Consider the following 10,940-nt stretch of genomic DNA (forward strand, 5'->3'; position numbering starts at 1 on the left):
TTTCAATTATTGCAACACAACAAGTGACAATATTAATGTGTAAAAAAGTCATTGATATATATCTATAATGTGCAAAAAAGTTCGCAACACAACAAACAGCGAATATATTCACATACAGAATCTATCAAAACCATTCACTCAATTATCATAACACAACAAAATTCTTACTGACATTCACTCTTTTTCACACAATTAGTTAGGACTTGTCACATGCATGCACACTTTTAGCTAGAGGCTCCTTCTCACAATCACTCATTATCCTCACATTTACTCCGCCATCCACACATTTCACGTTCATTCACTCTCTACACGTTTTAACAACAGTCTCATTCTCACATTCACTCTGCAAGACATTTAGCTGGAAAGATTTTCACACATTCACTGAAAAAAGTGCTCATTTGATCAGAAAAGATAAGCAAATCAAAGTTTGTGTTCAAGGTTTTTGCTAATTAGTAGTAAATTGAATATTTTCAAAGCAAACATGTCTTCGTGATACGAGAATACAATTTAGTTGGAAAAAATCGATCTACGTTTGTCACGGGGACAATGTGTCATGGGGACAAGTCACGGAGACGCACACACAAAGAAACAAATGTCTCCGTGACCATGACACTATCACAGAGTTGTGTCTTTGTCTTTTTTTTTTCTTTTCTTGTTTTTAGGTTTTTGTTGTTTTTTAAACCCATCCATATATATGTTTTGTATATGTGTAAACAAAAGTAGATTTGTTTGAAAATATTAATTCTTGAACAATTTTACACTTTAATTTTAGTTTGTTTTGTATACTAGATGTGTAAAAAAAATATTATATTTGCTTGAAAAGATTAATTTTAAAATAATTTTACACTTAATAGTCGTTTGTTTTGTATAAACGTGTAAAAAAAATGTCCTTATTTGCTTGAGAATATTAATTTTTAGTATATTTAGTATACAAGATGTGTAAAAAAAGTTATTATATTTGTTTGAAAATATTAATTCATGTATAATTTACGCAAATGTCTTTAGAATGCGTTCTCTCTCCAGACCAATAGTTTTCTGCTACCATTATTCAGTATTCAAATCGTGAATACGTTAAAAATTTTGTAGAATTCATAGATAAAAATCAACGATGTTCTTTGATGTGTAGTAATTTTACGAATTTATTTATGGAGTTATTATCAGAGAAGAAGAAAAATAATTTAGTAGTAAGTTGGTACACGAATTTATAATAAGACTTGTACATTGTGGCAAAAATAATGAACTTTAGGTACGGTTAGATGACCATGTTGCCAGGTTTGGCATGCAAGAATTTACCTATTTACTGGACTACCTTGCCATGAACCATCCATTTATATTGAATATAATAACAATCATCTTAGAAATTAATATTTCAATGGCGTAAAAAGAATTAGCAATAGAATGCATTTTGAAACTTTCCACATTTGTGAAGATGAAGAAGATAAATTTAAATTGGGACTAGTTTGTTGGTGGAATGTGTGTAGAAATCGGCTACGAGACAAATTGATTATAGAACTCTAGGCATGGTTGAATATCTTGATGAGTTCCTAACATATTCATGGGCTGTAAAGCATATTTCGTTTTGTTAAATTCATTGAAAGAGTCACAATTAAAAATAATACTAAGGATGCAATAGAAGCAACAAACAGAATGCAAGCATACAGTACAAGGCTATCCACTTGCATTTCAGATATTTTGTTCTTATTCTAATTATTGACGTATTTTGTATAATTTTTTTGTAAAAAAATAGATTATATATATTGACATTTATCTTTAATTATGTTGCAATATTGGATATATGAAGCATATTCACAGATTGGACAAAGTTTGGACGCCGTAGATACAAACGGTGCAGAGTTCACGAATGTACAAGTGGAGGCCTAATACAATACTAAAGGAATCGATTGTTAAGGAATTTTTGGGTACTGAAGATGTATGAATTTATTCATTTCAATGTAGAATAACGTTCGCATTTAATTGGTAAAAAGTAAAATTCAACAAATTGATTCCGATAGTTTATGATGATTACAGATCAAAATCATTGCAGTGCTGCAGCCTACGGAAGAAGAATTACAAACATCGTAGTACTCAACTCTAACACTATCAGCTGATAATGAACATAGAGTATTAGATGCCATCGTCAATGGAGAATTAGAAAATGTAGCACAACTAATACCGGATAACATCCATGTACAAGAAACGATAAGTCGTGGTACATCAAGAACTTCAACTTGAACTGAGCCTAGTTCTGCTTCTGGTGCCTCCAGATATATAACTGAAGATCGTATGGAAGAAATGTTGGGTATGTACAGGTAGCATACGATATCAAATGTGTCCGGTCTATGTGGCAACTTGAAGGCAGAATTTGTCGAAAAATCAAAAACCCTGAACCATACGATCGTTGAAAACTAAAAGTAGTTGTTCTAACAACATAGCAAATCGTTGCAAGATTACATGCAATATGGTATGCATTTATACATGGATAATTTTCTATCTAGTTTGTTTAACACTCATATTACCCAAGAATCGCAAAAACAAGAAGCTCATTATTAGGCAATTCTCCAAAGGCAAGAAGAATTATTCCAACAGTAACAAAAGCACATGCAGTCTTATGTTGATACTAGTTTATGTTCTGTGAGATCATACATCGATGAAAAGAATGAGAATATGTTGAATAGATTATCTAACTGGGAATCCAATATGGAAGCTATTATAGGTTCCATGCAGCAAGATGTTCCTCCTCATACAAGTCCAAATCCTACTGATCATCCACAGGAGACGTCAACGTCTCAGCAAATCGAAAGTGTTGAAAGGTGGAGAAGAGAAAGGGAAAAGAAGAGGAAGTACACACAATCTTCGTCATCCACAGGTCGTCCCTTAGAAGACTACAACATGAAAAAATACAAAACAATTAGAGATTGGATATCGACAGATCAAATTGGGTAACAAATTTAACTCATTCTTACTAGTTCGGATGCTAAACATTATTATGTCAATGTGAAAAATTCTCTGTTGATTTATTCGATAGTAATATAAATCATATTATATAGTGCATATTTGGATGACGGCAGTGACAACGTTATGGAAGAGACATGCTAAGAACTTTAATGAATCCGATGAAAGATCTGAATATTGCGGTGAGTGAAGGTTAGCAATCACAATCAATTTGATTTCGTACTTAATATGTCTAATATATATTACATGTATTTATTTCATTAGCATATTGAGCTGGAGCTGAAGTTATTGAGGCGGTGTATGAATGAAGGTTGTACTTTCATCAATAAACAATATGCAATTTTGGACTTTCAATTCGAAGAGGGGTGTTATCATCAAATGATGTGACAATTGGACTTTCAAATGGGAAACCAGAGAGGTAAACCAGATGAAACTCACCTACAAGACTACGTCAATGATAGATTGCCTGTAGCTGGTCATCCGTGGATGAGGTGCAAGTATTTATTAATTTCAAGCTCATATACGGGCAATGAATGTTATCTTTTAATGGTCAATATTCGTGAATGGAAATTTCAGATATACGACTGCAGCAATAATGTTCGCACACCAGATGCAATAAAGGCAAATGTAGAAGCAACATGCACTATAGTTCAAGGATTATTGTAGTGTTCACCCCTTTTCATTAGACGAGATGTAAATAATATAGAAATGAACAAATGAAGTAGGAGATTATACATTATCTTCTACCATGTGCAAACAATGGGTGAACATTTCAACTCTTGTCATTTACTATCGTTGTTAATTTATCGTATATGCTACTTTAGACTAACATAAAAGCATTTTTTTCAGGCCAAATTACATAATGTTTATACTCAAATATATAGAATGCTTCATTTTAGGGCATTCAATAGAAGCAGTTTTAACAAACAGGGTGTCACTATATAGACGAAAGATTGCAATAGATTTTTGTCATAATGAATACTTTCTTCATCCCCGATAGTGAAAAAGTCGTAGTGACAAGCTGTACTTTGATTATGTGACCATTGATTATGTTTCATCAACAGTGTCCATGAACAGTTGTTCGTTGCTATATTTATGTGTTTCTTTTGCTCATACTGTCATTCTAAACAAATGTAATGTCAAGTGTCAAGACATGCAGACATGTAATGTCGAGAACTACACGACAAATGTAAAGAAATGCTCAAAATGTTGAGAAATGTCCCGTTACAAAGCCTCATCGTCGACTGTATCAGCAGGGGGTACATTCATGTTTGGAACTTCAAATTTTAGTTGCATACGAAACTGCAGTCTGTCAATATTGAGCTTCTCAAATAAATTATTTACAAACTGTTCATATTCCATATCACGTCGGATAACAGTTGATGTTGTTCGGTTGCCTAACCACTGCCACTCATCGTCAATGTTGACGAATGCACCATTGTAGGAGATGACGAATCTCATAGTAGCAACCACATCTGCATGTCATAAACAATAAATATTGTCAACTAATAATGAATACCTCAAAGGAGTATGTTAATTATCCTCAAGCAATATACAAAAAATTTCTCTAATTTCGTCATAATATTTGTAATGTTACTCTCGTCACTGTTAAATGTCGAGAATGGCGTTAAAAGTAACATTCTCGACGTTTGTAATTGTAGAGAATAACATTTCAAGTACCATTCTCAACATTTATAAAATGTCGAGAGTGACATGAAGTATCTTCTTCATCTTTAACCACCGTTTTTGCGAAGAATTTAGGCTACAATTAATGACGTTTTAACTATAGGAGTACCTTCAATTATTATGTAACTAAGTAATGTGACAAGGTTATAACAAATATCAACTACTAATTTTGACAATCTACCACATTGAAATCAAGTATGTAATGACAACTACTACAAACCACTTCTCAATAAACATCAAATAACAAAGAAAAATACCTTCTGTCCAGAAACGAAGAGAGCTTAGTCGACTTCAAATTTCTATGACATTAATATATCGTTGTAAGCAAATTATTTCTTCTTTTGGAGTACAAACCATAGATTTCTTTCTGTTGTTAATGCTTGCTATTTCACATTTTTCAATTTTCGTAAAATAATTTGTTAAATCTAAAGAAAAGTGCAGGCATGTGGACGAGCATTGGTAATAGCAACAATTATTGACATTGCTCTTCTCGAGATCAGTGTCAACTTGCAAACGAAAAGTTGGAAATTATTTATTCTTTCATCAAGGGTAAAATAGAGAATTTGATACCAAATTTGGCCTTTTGTAAAGATTATCAAAAGTGGACATTTTTTGAATTGAGATATGTGAAATTGGACTTTTTGCAAATGCCTATATTTTAAAACATGGGGCCGATCATGGAAAGAATTGTGAGGGGACACACATTTGAGCAGCATGTGAAATAATGGGCCCACCTACCATGGAAAGTATAGGTCACATGTTGAGTAATTAAAAATGGTGCAGCTTTTGCCTACTCTTGGGGCATTAATTGCAATTTTGTCTCATGTTGCTAACAATTTCAAGGACAAGGGGCAAAATGGGAAATTCTATATTTATTGGCAACTTCAATTGTCAGGTTTCACTGTCCTTGGACCCGCAGTGGTGGTTGTAACGGTCATTTTTTCCATTAAAATGCGGGGACAATGTCGCACAAACAAGGGCTTATATCGGGGAACAACTAACCTACTTGCACGGATAATTTTTTACAAATAGATTGACATATGCACGTACCTTGATTTAAATTTTAGAAATTCAAATTAAAGAATTTATCAATTTATTTGTTTGAAGATTCTATACATGTAGCAGAATTGCAAAGAGACATACTATATATATACATCAAGCCTATAAGATGCCCTTATCGATGATAACATGATGAGATTTTGAAAATTGAATTTCTCTTTCCTTCTTTTATATCTCTCTCTCCCCTTTCTTCTTTTATATATCTTTCGCTTTCCTTCTTCTATTTATTTTTCATGTACCTTTTTTCTGCAAATCTCCCAAATTGCCCAAATCATTCAATACGGATAATAAATTTATAATTTCAAACTCTCGTGTAATATGATTCAAAGAGGTAATTTATTTGTAAGATGATTTTATGATATTTGTTTCTCAGCTTCTCAACTCATTAGAAGTGCACAAATGATACTTGTACAAGGGTAGTGCACATGGAATTTTACAGATGTTGAGATGGCAATACCTGATTGATTGCTTTAAAATATTTTTTTTGTCCAAAATCAAATGAAATGTTGACACGTGATATTCTGTAAAACTTCTTGTAATTTTTTTTTTGGTACATGTAGCATTGTCCTTAGAAGTATGCATTAGCACTCATTCAATAAATCTGTAATTCCTAAAACGAGCCAAGAACTGGATATTGTCTTCCCAAAAATTTATTCTCTCTTTGATATAAGAACAACATTGAATGGTAACGGAGCAGAGACCCAACCCATTTTTCTTCAAAGTTTCCTTCCTCATGTCCCCAAGAAGCAGAATCATTTGCTTCTCAAATACAAGCCTAGGGATGATAATTCGGCTTGGGTCACACGTGACTCGACCCAAAAAAAGCTCAGGCTGAGCCTCGTTTTGGGGCGATGGGCCGAGCCCAAGAAGGCCACGTGCAGCTCGTTGCCTCGAGCTCACATGCCATAAAAAAGGAAAAGCAGCAAAAATGCTTCCTTCTAAAGGGCAGCAGTTTAAAAAAAATAATAAAAAAAATGAGCCTGGCTCTATCAGGAAAGGATCGACCCAAAAGTTAGAGTCGAGCATAAATTTTTCCTCGGCTCGGCTCAAGCACAAAAAAAGCTTGCACCATTTTACTTGAGCTAAACTCGAGCCTCGAATTTTGGCTCGCGAACCGTCTCAACTTGGCTGATTGACATCCCCATACAAGCACAACATAAGATCTCTTCAATGGCTTTGGTCCGGATCCGAATTTAGCAAAAGGAAGATCCCAATATTCATCAATTTTACTTAAATTTGCTTCTAATTTCTTTGACCCTTTCTTTTAAGAAAACAAAGAAGGTTTAATATCTATCTTATAGAGGCAAAATTGGTGCTATCATCCATCCCTCCAAACACTAAGAACATTTTCAATGGTCTACACTAAATTTGGTATGATTTGGTGTAACCTCTCTAATGCCTACAGCAGATTTTCCACCATTGATGTAGACTATTGCAAATTTGCAAATGGTTTTACACTAAGAGTGTGTTTGATTGTCTTCATGAAAAAAGAATAAGAATGGTCCAGAACATATTTGCATGGAAATTAATAATGTATGTATTTGATTGGTTTAATTTTTAACCCTCAAAATGTTATACTTGTCCATGTTTTATTGGTGGGTAGATGAAAAGAGAGAGAATGTTTGAATTACTTGAAAAATAAAAGCTACCCCTCATTAAGAAAATTTTTTTAAAGGAAAATATAATCACGTGATAAATATTTAGAAATATTTTTCATGGAAAAAAATATTAATCAAACACCTCAAAAGTAAGAACTTGGGTGAAAAAAAGAATATTTTCCATTAAAAAGAATTAAAGCCAATCAAACACACCTTAAATTATACACCAAATTTTATTTTGAATTATTTTTTAAAAGCAGAAATTACATTTAGTGAAGTAAAATATTGCCTTTATTAATAAATGAAAAAAAATAAACAAATGTAATGCCGAGAATTATAAAAATTACATTGAACACACAAGGAAAATTATATATAACAAAAATGATAACTCATTTTGTTATTTATTTATCGAAATTAGTATATTCATCCTATATATGATCAATTAATTTATTTCGAAGTATAAAGTGCGCTGTTACATCCTTAATTTGTCTATGTTGAGTAAGGAATTCTTGAAATTGGATATTTTCATCTACAACCATCTTGACTTTCGAAATTGGCTCGTCCATCGAATGTTTAATTCATGCATTAACATACGTTCAACCTTGATTACCATATTGTGCATAATTATGCACGCGGTCATTATATCATGCAAGACACATTTGTCCCGTATGCATGCTGGTCTACATACAATGAACAAATGTGATTGCAAAATGTCGAATGCACTTTCCACGTCTTTTCTACATCCTTATTGTTTCATAGGAAATAATTTCTTTTGGGATCACATGGATCATGAATTGTTTGAATAAGGGATTCACATTTATAGAGATATAATCAGAATATTAAATTGTTGTTTTAGTTAAATATAGTATTCTACTTTAATTTATTTTTAATATATGTATGTTGTTCTAGTGCTAATTTATTAATTATTAAATTTGTAACTTTAGAATTTTTAATGAACAATTTTAATTTATTGTTAATATAAATTATTGCTTATTAAGTGATTAAAATTTAAAATAAATGTTAAATAAAAATAACTATCATATTAAAATAATTATGAATCAATCAAAATTTATTAATACTAAAATATTAAATAAGGACAAAGATAGTTGAAATAATTTATATAAATTGTGAACAAGGGTACCAATGGAGGAGACTTTACAACAAATTAGTGTTTTACAGCAAATTATCCATTCAACATGGATAATTTATAATTTCAAACTCTCGTGTAAAATGATTCAAATAGGTAATTTATTTTTGGGATGATTTTATGATATTTGTTTCTCAGTTTCTCAGAGCTCATCAGAAGTACACAAATGATATTTGTACAAGGGTAGTGGACATGGAGTTTACAAGTGTTGAGATAGCAATTCCTAATTGACTTTATCCAAAATCCAATGAAATGTTGACATGTGATATTCTGTAAAATTTCCTGTAAATTTTTCTTGTACATGTAGCATTGCTCTTAGAAGTATGCATTATCACCAATTCAATAAATCTATAATTCCTAAACCGAGCCAAGTGCTGGATATCGTCTTCCCAAAACTTTATTCTCTCTTTGATATAAAAACAACACTGAATGGTAACAGGGCAGGGACGCAACCCATTTTTCTTCAAAGCTCCCTTCCTCATGTCCCCAAGAAGCAGAATCATTTTGTATCTCAAATGCAAGCCCAGCATAAAATCTCTTCAATGGCTTTGGTCCAGATCCGAATTTAGCAGAAGAAAGATCCCAATAAACATCAATTTTACATAAATCTGCTTCTAATTTCTTTAACCCTTTCCTACTTAGAAAACAACCAAAGTTTAATATCTATCTTATAGAGGGAAAAATTAGTGCTATCATCAATCCCAACATTAATACCATCTTCAATGGTCTACACCAAATTTGGTATAATTTGGTGTAAACTCTGTAACGGTTACAACAAATATACCAATAGCGTAGACCATTGCCAATGGTTTTACACTAAGCCTCCGTTTGGCTCTCATTTTCCTTTTCATTCTTTTTCTCTCTCTTATCTTTAATTACACAATCTTCCATAAAATAATATTACACACAAATAAAAAAATTTCATTTTTTTTCAACCATACATTTTTCAAAAAACACTACTCCAACCATTAAAATTTGGAAATAATGGGGGCCAAACCGGGGCTAAGAATGTGTTTGACTGAAAGTATGAAACTTTCATGGAAAGAGAATAAGTTTTAGACAATCGAATTGTCTAGAACATATTTGCATGGGCATAAAATAATATTACACACAAATAAAAAAATTTCATTTTTTTTCAACCATACATTTTTCAAAAAACACTACTCCAACCATTAAAATTTGGAAATAATGGGGGCCAAACCGGGGCTAAGAATGTGTTTGACTGAAAGTATGAAACTTTCATGGAAAGAGAATAAGTTTTAGACAATCGAATTGTCTAGAACATATTTGCATGGAAATGATTATTATATGTGTTGGATTGGTTTAATTTTTAACATACAAAACGTTATACTTGCCCATCTTCTATTGGTGGGAAGATGAGAGAAAGGGGATAGATGAGAGAGAGATAGAGTGTGTGTGTGTGTGAATTGGTTGGAAAATAAAAACCTACCCCTCATTAAAGAAAATGATTTTCTTATTTTTAAGAAACTATAGCCATATGACAAACTTTTGAAAAAAAATTTCATGGAAAAAAATGTCAATAAAATACCTCAAAAGTAACAACTTGGGTAAGAAAAGAACATTTTTCATTAAAAAAAAAAAAAACAATCACCTTAAATTTTACACCAAATTTTATTTTGAATTATTTTATACCAAATTTTATTTTACAAATTATATTATTACAAAAAAATTTGTTAAATCAGAAATTATATTACGAACTAAAACATTAAATTTATTAATAAATTAAAAAAAAAAAGAAAAAGAAAGAAACAATAAACATAATGCCCAAAATTATAAAAATTGTATTGAACGCACAAGGAAAATTACATATAACAAGAATGATAACTCGTTTTGTCATTTATTTATCGAAATTAGTATATTCATCCTATATATGATCAATTAATGCATTTCGAAGTGTAAAGTGAGTGTTTACACCCTTGAATATTTCATCTATAACCATCTCGATTTTCAAAGTTGGCTCTTCCATCAAATCTTTAAGTCATGCATTAACATACATTCATCCTTGATTATCAAATTGTGCATAGTTATGCAAGCGGTCATTATATCATGTAAGACACGTTTGTCCCATATGCATGCTAGTCTACATGCAATGAAGAAATGTGATTGTAGGCCATCAAATGCACGTTCCACATCTTTTCTACATCCTCTCTTGTTTCATAGAAAATAATTTCTTTTGGGGTCAAGCGGATCATGAATAGTTTGAACAAAAGTAGACCATTTTGGATGTATACCATCCACTAAATAATAATCCATGAAACAAGATTATATACTTAACGTGCTCTTAACACTAGTGTAGTAAAGATTATATACTTAACCTACTCTTAACACTAGTCAACACAACTCTCAATTGTAACTCGACAGTTACAACACAAACCCCAATGATGATTTCATATCCAGCAATCATGCTTGCTTTTCTTGTAGTACCAAGAATCAATACTTCTATCTCCGGGGGGGGGGGGGGGGGGTCAAAAAAAATA

Source organism: Olea europaea, unplaced genomic scaffold (genome assembly GCF_002742605.1).
Source record: "Olea europaea var. sylvestris unplaced genomic scaffold, O_europaea_v1 scaffold2946, whole genome shotgun sequence".
In the NCBI taxonomy this organism is placed as follows: domain Eukaryota; kingdom Viridiplantae; phylum Streptophyta; class Magnoliopsida; order Lamiales; family Oleaceae; genus Olea; species Olea europaea.